The sequence below is a fragment of the Passer domesticus genome, chromosome 7 (assembly GCF_036417665.1).
Source record: "Passer domesticus isolate bPasDom1 chromosome 7, bPasDom1.hap1, whole genome shotgun sequence".
In the NCBI taxonomy this organism is placed as follows: domain Eukaryota; kingdom Metazoa; phylum Chordata; class Aves; order Passeriformes; family Passeridae; genus Passer; species Passer domesticus.
The window spans coordinates 31,984,663-32,002,884 of record NC_087480.1 but is presented as its reverse complement, the minus strand read 5'-3'; the positions used below and the strand labels follow the sequence as shown (position 1 = coordinate 32,002,884).

Genomic DNA, 18,222 nt, shown 5'->3' with positions numbered 1-18,222 from the left:
GGGGCTCTTTACCTGCTACAACCAACCAGACAAACACTGCACCCACAAGAAAGGGCAACCAAAGTCTGGTACTTAGTGAATCCATCAGCTACAGGAAAGCTTGAGAGGTTACTCACATGACATTAATGGTAATTGTTAATGTTCAAAGAAACAAGGTTAACAATTAGGACACATAAATAAACTTCAGCTCTTTATTATGACAGATTGTTCTAAGATTTCCATCTAAAGACAGAACATCTACATTACCACATCAAGCCATCTTAAATTACAAATTCTATTTCAGTAAGAGTGCATAATTCTGTATTTTTATACTAGAAAATTATTTTTAATATGTACAGCTTAAAAACCCACAAAACAGTTAAGCATTTAATTATATAGAGGCATTTAGAGATGCAAACTGTACCAAACATCTTAACATAAAGCAGAACTTTAAAGTTTCCAACAGACTTTCCTCATTCCATTTTATTTGACCTTTTTTTCATTTAAAAACGCAATTGACATATGTTCAACAGGCTTCAGAAGGCAGAATGTTTTAATTAGGACACCACTCCTGCAAGACCAAAAATAAGAAAGCAGAGAAACAAAACTATAAAAATACCTGGCTTCCCATTTAGCCTAACACAAAACTTTCTCAAACAATTTAGAAACTACCACATGCGGGTGGAGGATATAAGTTTGCTTCTCCCTCCCAGCTTGCGCACAGTCCATTCCTGCAAATGCACCAGCACACACTGCACTAGTAATATCCAAGAATGATCACCTTTAGTCCAGATGTTCCATAATATCACAGAAGCAATGAAAACAGTATTTACAACCAATGCTGTAAAGGGGGCAATTTTAATCCAATGGAAAATACCATTGTAGAAACTCAGCATTCCTTTGGTTTTCAATGAAGTAAAATTGCTTTTGGTCTGTTTTCCACTGTTGCTATTTTTATGTGTTTGAAGCACAATTCTTGTTTCTTTTTCTTGGCCGAACACCTCTGTTGATGGATGTACAAAGCAAACCTGCCTGCACAGGCAGAGCAGAGCCTTGTCTTAGGTGTTTTCATATATTGTAGCAATTTTATGATTCATGCACATCTATATCTTATTCTTGTATCAGTCCTGCACTGGTGCTGATCCATACAGATCAGGGAAGGGCATGGACAAGAAGTTGTGCCTGGACACGGAGTGGTGGAGCAAAAGAAGAATTTCCCTGTGATACAGAAGCGAGATTTCAAAGGTAGCTTCACAAAGAGAACAGCATTTAGGGAAGAGGTCAGGAAACAGGCAAGTTATTTCCTTCCACACTTTTTTTTCCAGCCTCTGCAAAGCTGCATGGATTGCAACCTGCAAAAGGACCAATTATGTCTCTCAATTGCTTTAATATTAAATCCAGTTAGAAGCCATTGTAATCATTGCTGTTGAGCCCTAACTGCCCAGAGAGAAGGGAAAGCCAACAAATGGACATAGCTCATTATTTCTGTCACAGAGTTGTGGGTCTTGTGCTTCCCTTCCCTCCCTTTCTAATTCATGATTTTAAAAGTAACACTACTGTCAGAGATCTGTTTGAACACCCCCAAACACTCCAAAGGCACTTGGAAGGCCTCACCAGCTCCCAGAAAGAAAGTCATTACCCAGCTTAAAGCAGGACTACAGTTGTCACAGCAGTTCCCAGGGAACATGTGGCTAATTTCACACACACAAAAATCCCAACTGGACTCCCGAATCGAGTAACTTCAACAAGAGCATTGACAAAAATCACAGCCTTTTTGGTGTAGTTAGCTTAGATAAACACTTATTTGTTTCTTAAACCATTATCTGCTTCTGTACTTGTTTCAACTCAATTTTCTTGTTTCTCCTCTCATTCCTTGTTGAAGACCACATTTAAAGATATGTAACATTCTTTGCTTAATTACAACTCCCAATTTAGTCCTCAAATCCAGCATCTTCCATAGGAGAAGTTCTACTTCAAGTATAGCTGTATCTTTACAAGCAGACCACACCTGCACAACCAGCTGCTGTAACCATTTTGCCTCCTCCTGTGAGTAATATAAACATAATAAAGCAAGAAAACAATTCCATCTAATGAAGACGATGTCAAAGCATTCCCAGAACTGTGTCTGGAGTGGGAATGTATAATAGGTACTGTCCGTGGACCTGTTATGAATAGAAAGTTGTATTTTTTTTAAGTTTCAGAGTTAAAAAAACCAAGCCAGACCGAGTCAGCCTCCTTTAGTTTCGCTGCCGAAGGAAAGCTTTTCAAATACCTGTTAATGGCAGGTGATTAACTGATTGTTTCCCTGATGCTGGCTGCATGCCAAGAAGATACCAAGGGAAACCCTCCAGGGTAAAGAGATGGGCAGTGACACCAGAAACAACATGCAAATAAGAAACGCAGTACACCCTGGATTGTTACAGTTTTACAGTTTTTATAAGAAAAACCCCTAAAATCACGAGCCAATAAGTGACTTAAAGTGACGTCTAAGGATGGGAGCATTGTCCCGTACCTGCTTGAATCTTTTTATTTCTCACCCTAACCTGAAAAGAAACTGATTAAAGAGACCCCCCGGGTTTCTAAACCAACAAACCAAGGACTCAACGACTCTCCCGTGAGGACAGAGTCCCCAGTTCTGTCTGCAGACCAGCGGACAAAACTGCATCATCCTCCTGCTTCGTGCCACGCCTGGGAGCAGCGGCGGCGAGGGCGCAACCCGTCGATTTCTTCCCACCTGAGCTGATTCTTCTTAATAAAGGCATTAAAAAGGAGAAAGATCTCCTGCCCATTTATTTCAGACCAAAAAAAAATCAAAGCAAAACCAAAAAGAAAACCAGCAAGCCCACACACTTCCTTTACCTTTCAAATTCTTACTGCATCAACTTCTCCATCCACCAGTACATTCTCAAGGACTTAGGGGAAGGTTTTTGTCTTTTGGTTTGGTTTTTCTGCTCCCCACCATTAGAATCATCCGTCTTCAGGAAAAAAAAGTCCTGAATAGTCCGGCTAATTCAAGCTGATTTACACTGTTTTGTTGCTCTGCATGCCTCTCTAGATTCTCAACACAAGTAGTCAATATTTTGCCCTTTTTTTTTTTTTTTTTTCTTTTTCAAAGCTACTTTTACCTGCCTGGAGAAAAATCTGATATTTTAGACAATGTTCAAATTTCATGAAGATCAGTGCAGCTTTATGTGTTATTTCAAGTATGTAGCACATAAGAAGGCCTCAGCATGCTAAGATGGTACAACTGCTGCCTAAATAATTGACAATTAACTGTCAGTCTTCAAAGCATGAATAAGAGCTGTTAGGCATTGTTAGATTGACTTTTAATATGCTTAATATTTACACATGTCTTATACAGCAACCACACAAATATTTATGTTAAGCAAGAAAAGCATAGGGAATGGTTTGCATTTTGTTACAACTACATAATATTCTGTGTTATGAATAGAAAGTTGTAATTTTTTTTAAGTTTCAGAGTTAAAAAAACCAAGCCAGACCGAGTCAGACTTCTTTAGGTTCCCTGCGAAGAAAAGCCCTTAATTACTCGTTGATGGTGGGTGATTAACTGATTGTTTCCCTGATGCTGGCTGCATGCCAAGAAGATACCAAGGGAAACCCTCCAGGGTAAAGAGATGAACAGTGACACCAGAAACAACATGCAAATGAGAAACGCAGTGCACCCTGGATTGTTACAGTTTTACAGTTTTTATAAGAAAAACCCCTAAAATCACGAGCCATAAGTGACTTAAAGTGACGTCTAAGGATGGGAGCATTGTCCCGTACCTGCTTAAACCTTTTTATTTCTCACTCTAACTTGAAAAGAAACTGATTAAAGAGACCCCCCGGGTTTCTAAACCAACAAACCAAGGACTCAACGACTCTCCCGTGAGGACAGAGTCCCCAGTTCTGTCTGCAGACCAGCGGACAAAACTGCATCGTCCTCCTGCTTCGTGCCACGCCTGGGAGCAGCGGCGGCGAGGGCGCAACCCGTCGATTTCTTCCCACCTGAGCTGATTCTTCTTAATAAAGGCATTAAAAAGGAGAAAGATCTCCTGCCCATTTATTTCAGCTTGGGGGACTCATCCGGGATAGCCACGCCTGAAGAGGACACCAGGACTGGGACGGCCGCCCACCCTGGACCTGCAGGACAGCTGGCTATCAGGACCAGAGAAGATCGGCTTGGGACAGTGACACGGAGCAGCGTCGGATAGGTGAGAATATCCGGCGGCGGGAGAGGGAGGCGAGCGAGTGTGTGTGAGTGAGACGAGAGCCGGCAGCTCGGCCCCTCGAAGCGAGTGAGGACCCCTCAGTACCGCGGTTCCGCACCCCCGCGAGGGGGCCGGCCGGGAACAGGGGGAAGCGAGTGGAACTGGTGATTGAGGCGCCTCCAAAGGGGTAAAGAGGACCCCCCTCCGGGCGTGCGGAGGAAATAACTGTGTGAGTGGCACGCACCCCACAGGACCCCCCTCCGGGCGTGCGGAGGAAATAGCTGTGTGAGTGGCACGCACCCCTCCGGGCGTGCGGAGGAAATAGCTGTGTGAGTGGCACGCACCCCAAAGGCCCCGATACAGGTCCTAACGAAAGAAGTTAGGGTATCAGGCAGTTTGGCCCAGACAAAGGGCGCCTCAGAAGCCAGGGTTTCGAGGTTTGACTGTTTGAGCCTTGGCAAGGGAAGGCCAAGGTCTCTCTAAGTCCTGACGAAGGAGGTCAGGCGAACCTCAGAGGTCAAGACCTCGAGGATGTTTTTTTGTATTTTGGTTGTTTGTTGAGTCTTGGCAAGAAAGCCAAGGTCTTAACAAAGTCCTGACGAAAAGGGTCAGTGAAATTGGAGTTTTGGCAGGAGGTCGAGACTTCTTAAATAAGATATATTTCCTTTAGAGAAAAAGACACCTTGTGATTTGTTTAGAGGCAGAAAATAATGGGAGGGTGTGGTAGTAAGAAAAGTGGCCAAAGATTGAAGAATATACCTCCCCACAGTCCCCTAGGTGAGCTATTAGAGAAATGGGACTTTATAGAAGGCACAGAAAGATTAGATAAAGTTAAGATGATACATTACTGTTCAGAAGTGTGGCCAGAATTAGAAGTGCAAGGAGGATGGCCATGGTGTGGGACGAAAGACAAGTGGATGTGTCAGCAGCTGAGTAACTATCTGACGGCCCGAGAAAATAGAGAAGAAGAAAAAGCAAAGGCCAAAGCTAAGATCATGCTTGCTATAGCCAGAGAAAGTGTGGGAGCAAACAACTCTTTCCTACACTACAAGGCCACAAAAGAGTGGGGGGGTCCACCACCAGGAGCAGGCAAGGATAGGCCAGTACTGTCAGGGACAGGAGGCATGGAGAGGCCTCGAGTCCCTTTGAGTGAAAGCTGCTGCTATTACTGTGGAGCAACTGGACCCCCCCCCCCAAGACTGTTTAGCCTAAAGTTGTGAAACCTTTGCTAGCTTATCAAGATAGCAAAGGAAGCAGCTTTAAGACCAGAGGATCTGGTAAAAGGTTTTTTTTAAGCAGAAACCACACCCGAGTAGGGAAAAAGAAAAAAAGAACTCATATTTTGTGAAATTTAAAGTTACATCAAGGGATATGGGGGAGTGGTTAATATCTGACGGACGGGTGTTGCTAAACAAAGCACTTGCTGGGATAGTGCTAACAGAACTACAGAAACTAACCCACTGGGGAGTCCAAGGACTATGTGATTATTTCCTAAGAAATAACCTGTGCATAAGTGTATATGGTCTAGCAAAAACAATTATAAAAAAGTGTTTAACTTGCCAAAAAGTGAACCAGAATGAAATAGTGAATACCTTAGACTCAGACTGAGGTCCAAATTTTGTGGCCCAAACATTGCAAATTATAATTGAAGTTTTGGGAATAAAATGGAGATTGCATACTCGGTGGCACCCCCAGAGTTCTGGGAGAGTGGAACAAATGAACAAAATTCTCAAAAATTAATTGGCTAAAGTGTTTACCCCTAGCGCTCTTGCGCATCAGGACAAGACCCCGGTCTGATATAAGGATTTCACTTTATAAAATGATTTTTGGACTGTCATTCTATATAATTCTATAGCACAGGAGACTACCTGGAAGGAGAAATTTGAAGGCCCCTTTCAGGTACTCCTCATCACTAATTCGGCCGTGCGAACCAGAGAAAAAAAGGTTGGACTCACATTACGAGAATTAAAGGACCAGTCCCACCCCCGAGCATTGGACAAAATTCTTCAGTGTCTGGTATTGGACCAGATTCCACACCACTCTCACCCCCGGGCATTGGACAAGATTCGTCAGTGTCTCCTTCTGGTATTGGACCAGATTCTACACCACCCTCACACTCTAACTCAGGACAAAATTCAACTGCATCAGGAGTTAATTCAGCTGAGTATACTATTATAAAAGGACCAAATGACTTAAAATTGACATTCAAAAAGACTGATAAACTGCATAAGAAAAAGGTTTAGAATCATAACATGTCTTGAAGTGTTTTAAGAAATTTGTAAAAGTTAAAAATTGTTAATAAGTAATTCTGGTTAAGTCGTCCCAACTTGGTACCAAAGACCCCAGGTTAATCTTCTCCAGAGTGCTCCCCTAGGAGGGACCAAATTAGCAGGGACAGATCAAGAGAGGTTTAACCAGAGGAGCAAGAGACTCTAAAGAACTTGGAGACTTCTTTTCAGTAAAATCCTCAAGAGGCAAGGCCGGGTGGGCAGGCTGTGCAAGATGACCCATACCGGACTCTTGGGAAGGGTAGTAGTGCTGGCTCTGATTGCTGGTGGTGCTCTGGAGAGCCCAGGAGAGCTGTGCAATGAGTACTACCAACCTTTCTATGAGAAAGAAGTAAGCTCCTTGCTGAGAGTCCACAACAATTGTGTTAACCTCTCCCAATTGATCTTTTATCAAGAGAATAAGAAAATATATTGGATGACCCGGAACACTGCCACCTTTAGGCAGCCACTCCTGGGAGAGCACCCTGTAGGAGAAACCTGGTGGTGCTTTGAACGTGATGCTACTGAAGCAAACCTGGAAAATCTGGTAAAAGGAAAAAGTATTTCTAAATATTGGGAGGGCACGACAAAAATTAATCTCTTTCAGGAAACCCCTAAACACCTGTTTTGGGTCAATGGTACCACAACATCCACTGAATTGCCAAGAGGCTGGTCTAGTGGTGGCATCATTAGAATTATAAAACAAACTGTCTTTATAATACACAAAGAATCTGGATCAAGTTTAAGAGTTCCTATATATGAAGATTTGAGAAAAACAAAACTGAAGGAACAATATATGTTAAACAAAATTTTGAAACTACAATCAGAATTGGAAGTAATATCTAATCAGACCGCATTGGCTCTTAATCATATTAGTGACCAACTCAACCAAACCAAAACAGTAGTTTATCAAATCAAATTAATTGTGGCAGTCATTAGAAATACTTTAAACGAAATAAAAGAACTAGCATATTTACAAAATCAAAAGACTCCTACACTTGATTCCAGTTGGTGGGATAATCTATGGATTTTCAAAAAAAGTTGGAAAACTATAACCTTCACTGTGAGTACACTTGTTAGTCTGTTCTTATTTCCATGTTTAACAAAAATAGTGACATCTGCTGTACAGAATAACCTAAGGATCTCTAAAAGAATTAACCTGAAAAAACCAAAAAAGGTAATGAAGCTTAGTAAATATGATCACCCAAGTGCTGAAGAAATGTATGATCAATACAAAAAAATATAGGAAATTCTATGTTAATGAGCCAAAAATTATAAGTTGATGCAAGCTTAAGCTTGATCAAAGAAAAATAGGGGGGAACTGTTATGAATAGAAAGTTGTAATTTTTTTTAAGTTTCAGAGTTAAAAAAACCAAGCCAGACCGAGTCAGACTTCTTTAGGTTCCCTGCGAAGAAAAGCCCTTAATTACTCGTTGATGGTGGGTGATTAACTGATTGTTTCCCTGATGCTGGCTGCATGCCAAGAAGATACCAAGGGAAACCCTCCAGGGTAAAGAGATGAACAGTGACACCAGAAACAACATGCAAATGAGAAACGCAGTACACCCTGGATTGTTACAGTTTTACAGTTTTTATAAGAAAAACCCCTAAAATCACGAGCCATAAGTGACTTAAAGTGACGTCTAAGGATGGGAGCATTGTCCCGTACCTGCTTAAACCTTTTTATTTCTCACTCTAACTTGAAAAGAAACTGATTAAAGAGACCCCCCGGGTTTCTAAACCAACAAACCAAGGACTCAACGACTCTCCCGTGAGGACAGAGTCCCCAGTTCTGTCTGCAGACCAGCGGACAAAACTGCATCGTCCTCCTGCTTCGTGCCACGCCTGGGAGCAGCGGCGGCGAGGGCGCAACCCGTCGATTTCTTCCCACCTGAGCTGATTCTTCTTAATAAAGGCATTAAAAAGGAGAAAGATCTCCTGCCCATTTATTTCATTCTGCATGGCAGATGTCTTCAAATATTATAGGTATGTTTGATGTCTCTGCTTTTAATTGAAGTTGGTGGACTGTGCAGGGCTCAGTTAATGAACCAAGCCAATAATGTTTGGAAATACTCTCCAAGCAATCATCCAAGTCTTATTCTTAGACTTGATCATAGACTCTCATTGAAGACCTAAAATCTGTTAAACCTCTACAACTTCCTTAGAGGAATTATTTCCACTAATTGATATTGGACTCCTAAAACTCTTATAAGCCAATTTCTTTTTTTTCCTCATTCCCACTTAGACTGTAATGCTGCCAAAAGCTCAGCTTGTCCTTGGTTTTGTCACAGTTTAATCCATATAAGGCAGCCAGACTAACCTGTTTGGAATGTAAGTTGTGTTTACTTTCCCTTTGAGAAGATAGTAGTGAGTTTGTTCAGCAAGAGGAAGGTGACATAGCTCACAGCTGACATTGCCAAAGCCCTAATGGGTACAAATTGCAGAATGCTTAGCAGCCAATCAAAGACCTCCCTCAGTTCTAAGACAAATAAATGCAAAGATGTCACTTGAATTCTTTTAGTAATTCCTTGAAAAGCTGCTGTTATCAGAAGTGCAGCTTATCTCTGCCTTCCCACCACTGTAGGAAATGTAGCTCTGTAAAAGGTTTCTTCAGACACTTCTACATGCTGGAAACTTGCCAGCTATTACTCATAAATAAATGTGTTAATACAGATATATATGTGCAAAAGGGAAAAACTTTTCAGTTCAAACATGGAGGAAACTCTGTAAGAGTCGGAGTAGTGTTGTGTCTACACGGCACAGACTGAAATTCTACTCCTCCATGAAGTATTGATACATATCCTTGACTCTGAAGAAATTGAGAAGTCATATGTTATGAATAGAAAATTGTATTTTTTTCTTAGTTTCAGAGTTAAAAAAAAGCAAGTCAAACCGGTCAGACTTCTTTAGGTGTGCTGCCAAAGAAAAGCTCTTCGAATACCTGTTAATGGCTGGTGATTAACTGATTGTTTCCCTGATGCTGGCCACTTACCAAAAAAAAAAGACACCAGGACAGACCCCTCCGAGGTAAAGAAAATAGGAGTGACATCGGAGCCAGTATGCAAATAAGAAATGCAGTACACCCTGGTTTTTACAGTTTTACAGTTTTTACAAGAAAAACCCCTAAAATCACGAGCCAACAAGTGACTTAAGTGACGTCTAAGGATGGGAGCATAGTCCCGTACCTGCTTGGACCTTTTTATTTTCTCACCCTAACCTGAAAAGAAACTGATTAAATAGACCCCCCGGGTTTTTAAACAAACAAACCAAGGACTCAATGACTCTCCCGTGAGGACAGAGTCCCCAGCTCTGCCTGCAGACCAGCGGACAAAACTGCATCATCCTCCTCCTTCGTGCCACGCCTGGGAGCAGCGGCGGCGAGGGCGCAACCCGTCGATTTCTCCCCACCTGAGCTGATTCTTCTTAATAAAGGCATTAAAAAGGAGAAAGATCTCCTGCCCATTTATTTCATCATACAGAAAATGGCAGCACCAAAAAGAAATAACACCCCAAACTGCATATGAGCAGTTGATGAGCATATTAACACAATTTAGGGCCCATATCTGAAGGGAGAAACTTGGAAGCAAACTTTTCAAAATTCCCATGCAAGTTCCCTAAATGTTTAGGCCCTTCTTTCCATGACCATTATAATTTCCATTTGGATCACTTGTCAGCTGAATATTCTGTGGATTTTTCTTCCAGTTATTTCTTGCATGGCAATTGTGCCCATTTCCTCCCCCATGAAGCTCCACACTTACAATAACTGGGTAAGTGTTTCTTACCCACTTATTCCAGCCCTTCTCACCTGGTCACTGCTCCTGCAAACAGTAGCACCAGAGCTCCTCTGAGAATTCCCAGCTCCTCTGAGCACTCACACCACTGGCTGCCTGCTCTTCTAAGTGCTCCAATTACCCGCTACAAAAACCAGCTTGCTCCATCGTCATGTGGGAAAGCGTATTTTAGTTCCTGGAATGGAACCTGAATTCCTGGTCTCTCCCCAGTTCCATCAATTGCTGCCAGAATAAACAAGAAAGAAAAAAATATCCATATCAAAATGACCTGAAAATGAGCCCTCAGATTTTGCTATTGCCTGATGATATACTGGGTACAGAAATTCTGCAATTATAAGTTTGTTTATTACTCAGAATTTCTCCACAAGTGCATGATACCTAGGTATTTCAGAAAAGTAACTTTCCACTCAGCCCTTCATTTATTATCAATAGATATAGCTTTTAAATTTGTAATTTGCTGCCTTGAGTAGATGAAGGTACAGTTTTACAGAGCTAGCAGATATCTGCACTTACAGCTTAGGTTCAGTAGGAAACTAACAAACAAAATAGGAAGGAAAATGCAATTAATTATCCTTTGAAAGGTCACTTCTCTTATTCCAGTTAGAAGAGACAACACATACAACAGCACACCGTCTCCCTAGCGTTAACAAAACATACTCTAAAAGGAGAGATGCAGCCCCAGGGCTTGGCGAGGAGCCTGGAAGCACTTTTCTGTCCTGATAGCAGCCGTGGAGGTATTTTCAGAAGTAATCCTTTCCTTCCTAGAGGTTCCATGTCTTCCAGAAAGCACACAGGCTTAGAACTAGCTGATCCTAAAATAATGCCTTTCACTGCCACAACATGCTGGTTATTATTTAAAGAGAGGCATTTAAACATCCCTTTAGAGGTTATATAAAACTCAGGGGTCTAATTTGGCAAGAGTTGTTGCCACATAACAATTTTCATCCAAGGAATTCCCATTCCATAACTTTTCACATAGTCAATTACTCTTGCATTGCTCACAGGAAGCAGGAACAGGATAAAAAACTGAGCCAAAATATGGTATGTAAAACAAAAAGCATTCCCTATTGATGTCTCCTTTTCTGTATTTGAAATGTTTCACTTTTCTTCTAATGTGCCCACAGTCTTGTAAATCTCAATTTCATCCCTGGTTCTAGTGCATGCCATTTTTGAGAAGCCTTTGCTCCATTTGTCATCAAAGATCCCTTTCCTCATGCAGATGTCTGAACAGAGCAGGTTCTCCTCATGAAACTGTGCAGGGGCTCTTGACAGCACCTCTTGACAGATGTGCTGGTACCACAGATTGGAGAATTGACACATTTCACCAAAACTTCCCAGGGAAAAAAAAGAGCAAAAAGCATGTGGCCTCTGGTGCCAGCTGGAACAAGCTGTAATAAGTAAGAGAAGTAGGACTGCAGAGTGAGAATATGTCATGTTAGTAACTTCTCAGAATAAACTGTTTTATACCATATTCCAGGAATATTACCAAATAGCTGCAGTGTATCGGCTGACTCAGTGTGCCGGTGACATGGAGTAACAGTTCAAAGGAACAAAACCAAGGAATTCAGAGTTTCACATGTTAATGATGCTGGAAAACTCAGTCACCTAACTCTTAGCAAGTTATCAAAGTACTAAATGGCAACATATCCTCAAGCAAATTGAAATTGTATAGTGCTGGCTCATCAATCCAAGAAAGAAAGTGTGACTATTACAAAGCAGATGCCTTGATTAATTTGTTATGATACACTGGCTCCAAAGTTATGGTCTGTTACGCAGTAATCCAAGGCAGATCCAGGATTATTAGCAGCAGACAAACGAGTTAGCATTTACAAAGCAGAGTTTTTCTGTAGCCCCCTCAAAAATAATCAGCTTTTTAAAAATCAGATAAAATGCATGTTGCTCAGGATGCTGGCAGTGGCTGTGCTTAATTTCAGGTGCATAGCTTCCAGGTCTCACCTGTGGAAGGCCCTCAAAAATTCCCCAGCAGTTTCCTCCAGCCCCTCCCAACCTCCAGACTGATGGAAACACCCCCCCTTTCATCCATGGTGAGCCCCTTGTCAGTGTCACCGTTGGGTCAGACATGATACATACACACATGATCAGAGTCTAAGAAGAAAAGGTTTTTATTCTGTGTGTTCTCCAGCTTATATGTTTTCAACAAAGCATGATCTTAAATAATTAACTACATTACAATAACATATTATATTCATTGGTGCAAAGCAATTTACATCAATACAATTGGCAAAAGTTTTACAGAAATTTAATAAGGCATGTATACACATCTACTTATGCACGTAGCCTAGCTTATAAAAATATTCATGTATCTTTTTAATCTGTTTCCATGCTGGCAGCCTTGTCATCTTCCTTGCTATGGATACACTCGAAAATCATCAATTTTTATTTCTTCTATTAACTCAGCTTTGCTTGCAGGCCAGCTGTCAAGCCCCTCCTTAGTCAGTGGCAGAAAATTTTCTCCTGCAAGCACGAGCTCTCCAGGTGATCTCCAGGTGCAATCACTAACAGCCAAATTTCATTAAGAAAGCATTTAAAAATACTGAAACAGTATTAATTGAGGTTGAGTACAAACTGGGAATGACATCCATCAGTTTTGGATGCCCACTTGTGTTTCCAGGAGCCAGTCATTTGAAATAACAAGCCACCAGTCCATCCTGTGCTCATTCAAAGCCAGAGGTTGATGTCTTAAATCCTCACAATACACAGCTTTGTTGGGAGCTTCCAGATCCCAACAAAACCTTGGTGAAATTACGGTTTCACACTCAGCTGTTGTGTGGAAGAAAAAGCCCCTGTTAAATTTGGTTATGAACAGAAGGGAGCTGAGACAGCCAGGAATTTGTTGTTTTAGACAGACCTCTGAAAAACAAATGGAGGACTTTGGAGATTCAAGTCACCTCAGTGTCCAGGCAACAAGCTTTAAAAGTATTTTGCTTTCAATTCTGAAAAACAAATTTCACCACAAGAGCTAAGAAATCTACACCAGCAGCAGCTCAGATACCACTGATTTTTATCAAAACCAAGACTAGTGAAATTGCCATTTTCTTCTTTCAAAAGAAAGTTACCAACAGCTTCTGATAAGGAGAAAGCATTAATATACAAAATGCCTGTAGCCAGGGCAACTGAAGGCCTCAGCTAAGCAAAGACTTTCATTTCGGATGAGAATGCAAGAAAGTAATGAAGACAGCCATAGGAATGTTGCCGTGGATATGGTTTGTGGATATGTTTATGCCAGAAAATCAGAACAACACAGGAAACCAAACTTACTGATATTGCTTATTAGCAGGGTTAGGAGGGAAGGAAAGGCAAGAAAGCTGAGGTTCATCAGGTACATCTTTAACTGCCACATATCTCCAAGTGATATTTGCCATTTTATATGAGTAAGTTGTTCCATTACTTATCATGTGGATCTGGTGAACAGTCTCATGCTAAGCTTCAACTCCTTTATGTCAAGCTTCAAATCCTTAGATCATTGAGTCTCCCCAAAGTGGGGGGAAAAAAGAGCACCATTACTACATGGAATCATCACGCTCATTTAGAAGCACAAATTACAGGTGTAATTGAAATAAATCCATCCTCACAAGTTTAATATCAGGGATACTGAACCACAAGAATCCTCAGAGGCTTTAGATGAGATGTAAAGATTACGTCAGTTATCTCCTCATCATGCACAGAACACCACAAGCCTGTTGCGTCCCTTCTACCAGATATGGGCCAAAGCCCTTACCCAAAAGCAACTGAGAGCAAAGTGAGTTAAATCAATAACAAACTTTGCATTTCCAGGCAATCCTACATGAATTACAATACTTGGAACAGAAAACCCAACAACAAAAGTGAAATGGGCAACATGTACTTGCCACTGTAATTGGAATAAGAGAGATTAAAATGTCTACCCACTGTGCAAATAAAGGATCAAAGCAAACACCATTGCTTCCTAGTTCCCAGGAGGTGGGTTTTGCGTTTTTCTTGTTTTGTTTGTTTAAATAAAGTATTGTTTATTCATTCTCCCATATTTCAATAGAGCCATGAATGTCCCCAGTCAATGAGGCATGCTTCCTCCTGGGGTACTTGGAAAAGCACTGCACATTTAGAGAACTCTGTCATAAACATTTATTCAGTGGTTTCTTCAGAACACCATCCATGTGATCCCTCTCAGGTTTTCCGTTTGGCTTTTTTTTTTTGCCTCCCCTGAAGCCTGGACTGCAGGAGAAAGAGCACTTGCTACCTGGTGAAACCCAGCATGCTTGGACATACAGAAAACCTCTTACTAGGGAAAGGAACAAGAGGCTGATGGCTTCTGCAATAAGATGCAAAATAATGCAGGAGTAATTATGTAAAAATTACACCCCACTCCGCACCAGCATTGCATCCTCAGGAAAAACTCTGCTGTGTAAATTTTTGCTTATTTTCCCCTGTGAAAGATCCCAGCAGCCCAGCTGCAGCTCATGGCCATAAGGCAGCCAAAGCCCCCTGAATCAGAGGCATCCACCTCACCTTCCTGCTGAGAAATAGCCCAGGAGGAGCAGGAGCTGGGAAAGAATGGGCCTTGGCTACTTCTGCCCAAACTACAATGTGTGTTGGATTAAGACACCAAAACCACAGTAAAATTGAAGTAAGATGAGAGTTGGGGTTTTCCCCTACAATCAGTTGATTTTGTTACATTTAAAACCATGTTTTCCTTCTAGCTTCTGAAAAGAAAAACTTAAAAAATATATTTGAAGATATTTTAGAAAAGGAATATTTGTTTGAAAGGGTGACACGCCATTCAGAAAGACATAATTAAGAGATAAATAGGTTTTAGCCACCTTGACCCAGGAGAGGGTACTAACAGCCACTACTGATCTAAATCCTTCCAGACTCCTGGCAGATTAAGGATACTTTGGTTTTATGGTGTAAACAAAGAAATTAAAGGCAGTTTATGAGAGAACTTTCACACAAATGCACACATAGAGAACAGGATGGGAATACCAAGCCTAGTCTCCAGAAGGAGAGTAAATCCAGCAATTGGCTTCTCAGTAATCTGGTCCTGACAAGCTAAGCTTACCAACTGCAGGCCACAGAGATCTTGCCAGATGTAACACAAAAAAATCTCACAAACACAAAACCTGCTCCAGCTTACCAACATTGCTTTTCTGCCAATGCCAGAAGTGCAAAACAGTTCAGAACAAATTCTAATTTGCTTGCAGATTTATGACCATGACATTAATCCTCTGTGGCACTTACTTTTTTGCCCTGTTTTTCTTTACAGATATGTTCTGCAACATAGCAGCAATATACCAAAAACAAGAACTATGCACAACCTTAACTAATGAAACAAGCGCCAAATTCCCTCAAGGAAGGTTAATGAGAAGGGGTAATTGATTAAGCCCAGCTAGGTTTCTGTGACATAAAACCACAAACTCCTTCTGTGTACATTTCCAGTATCAAAAAACATTTAGTCTACATCCCTTTTTGATAATTCCTTGCAATATAATGTTTCAGATTAAAGTACAGAAATGTGTTCCAACATTAATTTTCTTCAAGAAAAAATGTAGTGAAAAAAAATTTCAGCACTTTCATTGGTGATTTTTCACAACTAAAGGCCCTCATACTTCTAAATAGCATATCCCAATTTTTTTTTAGCCATATAATCTGTAGAAGGATTTTTAAAGTCATTCAAACCCCAATTTTTATGTAAGAAAATATGGGGTGTAACCTGCTCTCTTTTCCTTCTCCCCTCTCCTTCTTTATGGCTACAAAATGCAAACACTAAACACAAAGGAAGACAGAAATAAAGAACACATAACATGGCTTGCTCACATTGTCAGGTGGTGCACTTTTTGGATAAATGTGACTTATTTCAGTGGAAAACCTGACTTACCTGTTGTGATGCGTAAATTTGAAGACAATCAAGCCTGGAAAGCAGAGCTGAAAATATAAGAAACAAGAATATTAAAGGCATTCTTCCCAAAGGCAGATGCTCCTACTATGCAAAGTAGTTGCAGAAATAACAGCTCACACAGTGACATAACATTCCCAATGCCTTGTGATTAATTTAGTGGTATTTGTAGCAAAACCATCCCTAATTCAGTCTAAAGCAGGTGTTGCATTTTATGTTAGGCATCATTGCATGTAGACTATGATGCAACCAAAACGCTGCAGCTCTTAAGTGAGACCCTTAGAGATTCTGGATTGGATTTTGAAAGCATATTAGATGATGAAAGTGAAGAACCAACATTTCCCCTGGCTTTGTTTTCTGTTATTTCTGGTTTTGACAGGGTTCAGGTAAACAGCTTCGGAACATAAGGCCTTCCACAGGTAAGCAGGCATTGCAGCTCACTAGGAGCCAAGGAGCAAAGGGGCACTTCTGGGAGCTTCCAGAGCAGGTCTGGGCTCAGATCTGCTGAACATCCTTGGGTGCAGGGCACACAGCAGAAGACAACACATGTACAACTTGGCTAAAAGCTGTTTCCCCAGAAACAGCACAAAGTCAAGTTTAAAACAGGTCTGTGTAGTGCTGGAAGATGCTGCTAACCAGACTCAAAACATCAGCTTTGTAAACCCACCAGAGCTCAATTAGCTAATTAATTAACTTATTAAATGTCTTTAAGTTACTGAGCAGTGAGTGCCTCCTGTCTCCCTGGTAGTAGCTCAAATCCATACCCCTGCCCACCAAGTTAATTTCTCAGTGGTTACGGGAAGCATTACAATTAAAGCTTTACTAAAAGAGAATAAAGATGCAGAAAGGAAACAGAACTGATAAGAGATATCTTTTGCATGCTCTGGCTGGAATACCTTTAGCCTTCTATTGAGCCTACAGATTGTACTGAGCCTTAAGTATTGAACCTTAGAGTACTTTGCAAGCAGAAATAAGCTTGACTAGCTCATTACCAAAGCAGGCACGAGTTCTTGTCTGTGCTAGAAGATGTACAAGTTCTAAAGCAACAATTAAAGACAGACTCATGGCCCTGCAGCAGGCCCAGACCCGCTGAACCCAAGGGGTTTGTGAAAGGCCCTTTGCCAGTAGCTCAGCATATTGGCAGAGCCAGGTGGTTTCTGCCTACCACCAGTGCTACTTTTCCAGGCATGGAAACACCCACACCAATGTCACCTCAGTGCTCCCTAGACTTTGCTCTGAACCTCCAATGGGCTGAACTGGGTTCACAAGCTATGTTGTAAGTACAGCTTCCCTCAGGGTTGAGGGATCTGACATCCACCTGGGATGTAGGAAACAAAAATCAGGTTCTGTTTTTTCTTCTCCCTGAAGAGGTTCAAGGCCACACTGTAGGGAATTTCTGAATGATTATTTAATTGATCACCTACTTTAGCTATTTACTTGAATTGTATTTTACTACTCAACATATTTACTTAAAGCCATGGCACTAGAATTCCATGGAACTCACCTGCAGGTTTTATACCCAACCTTCTGTACTGGAGGAGCTTCCTGTAGGAATGCTCTAGGCTCAGCTGCTCAGATGATTTGATCAAATGTCCTCTTAGTGAATTAGAAAAGTAATTCAGCATAGCTTTCAAATTTTAAAACACTCTGCTGATTTTATACCAATGGCTTGAATAAACCTTAAAACTTACAAATTTTCTTCTTTTCCAAATACATCCACCACACAAAGCCTCCTGTAATTTCAGCATCTTTATATTACAGCAGTTAATTTCTCAATTAGCAGCTATCAAACCACCTGTTTGCTGTTTAGGACAGCCCAAAACCAATGGGGACTGAAGACTGTGAGAAGCAGTAGCTGCTAAATGAGCCGTCTAACCCCACTTGCTGTGGGGCAGGAACTGCTACGTGTTCCAAATTACCCTTACTCAAACTACCTCTACAGCTACTTTTGAATGTCAGTACATGCCCAAAAAATTATGGCATATTTTTCTTAGTATTTTCTGTCTATGGTGTTCTCCAATACAGATTTTTGTCTAGTTTGAAGAACTGCATTTCGTTTACAAGTACATATCCTTGGTGTGTCA

At 41.1% G+C, this 18,222-nt stretch overlaps 1 long non-coding RNA gene across 4 annotated transcripts in view; it reads right to left on the bottom strand.

Moving 5' to 3' along the window:
• The window catches only part of LOC135304723 (uncharacterized), a 119,037-nt gene extending 101,178 nt beyond the window's left edge, over positions 1-17,859 (bottom strand). For 2 of the 4 annotated variants that reach the window (XR_010365995.1, XR_010365993.1), the window contains exons 1-4: positions 17,830-17,859; positions 17,643-17,734; positions 16,121-16,167; positions 10,263-10,470 (exon numbers count right to left, since the gene is read on the bottom strand). This is a non-coding gene — a long non-coding RNA (uncharacterized LOC135304723). Of the gene's footprint in view, positions 1-10,262; positions 10,471-12,364; positions 13,053-16,120; positions 16,168-17,642; positions 17,735-17,829 lie in introns of those variants that run through there. The other 2 variants (XR_010365996.1, XR_010365992.1) reach the window with 2 other exon arrangements.
• Positions 17,860-18,222: the final 363 nt, after the last annotated feature.